Here is a 992-nt window from a genome sequence, read left to right on the forward strand (position 1 = left end):
ACAATTTTGGGAGATAGTAGCACAGCAATGTAAGTACACTGAACAAAGATGAATGTGAATATGATTGAAAGAGGAAGGCTGGGATCATGTGGGACACCAGAACAAAAGATGAACGATAAAGACTGGGGCTGTGTAACTCAGGGAAACCTAGGGTGCTCAATGATTATAATAAAAGGTACAAATATGTTTTTATAGGAGGTAAAACAAATGAATGTCACCATTGCAAGGTATTAAAAATGGGGTGGGATTGGGGGAGGAGTACAATCAATACAAACTAGAGACTCTAGTTAACAGAAACATTGTATGATGCTTTCTTTAATGTAACAAAGGCCACATACCAAAGCTAAATGCCTATAAGAGGGGGACATAAGGGAGGGATGGGACTCTTGGTGTTGGTGATGTTGTCTGACTCTTTTATTCTACTTCCATTTAATTCTATCTTTCCTTTTGTAGCTTTTTAGCTGTCATGTTTTTTTCTTCTTTCTTTTTCTTTTTCTTTTGTCTCTCTACCTTCTTTGACTCCTCTTCCTTCTTTGTGGAAGAAATGGAGATGTCCTTACATAGATAGTGGTGATGGTGAATACATAACTACGTGACTATACAGGGAACCATAGATTGTCACTTAGGATAGAATGTATGGTGTGTGAACAAAGCTGTCTTAAAAAAAATGGGTTGATGAAGAAACCTTGAGGACAGTATATTGAGTGTAATAAGTCAGACACATAAGGACAAATATTGTATAGTCTCACTGATATGAACTAGTTATAATATGTAAACTCATAGACATGAAATATAAGTTACCAGGATATAGAATGAGGTTAAAAAATGGGGAGTGGTTGTTTATTATGAGCAGAATGTTCAACTAGGTTGAACTTAAATGTTTGGAAATGGACAAAGGTGACAGTAGTGCGTTGTGAGAATAACTAACAGTGCTGAATGGTATGTGAATGTGGTGGAAAAGGGAAGCTCAGAGTCACATATGTCACCAGAAG

This window comes from Choloepus didactylus, chromosome X (genome assembly GCF_015220235.1).
Source record: "Choloepus didactylus isolate mChoDid1 chromosome X, mChoDid1.pri, whole genome shotgun sequence".
In the NCBI taxonomy this organism is placed as follows: domain Eukaryota; kingdom Metazoa; phylum Chordata; class Mammalia; order Pilosa; family Megalonychidae; genus Choloepus; species Choloepus didactylus.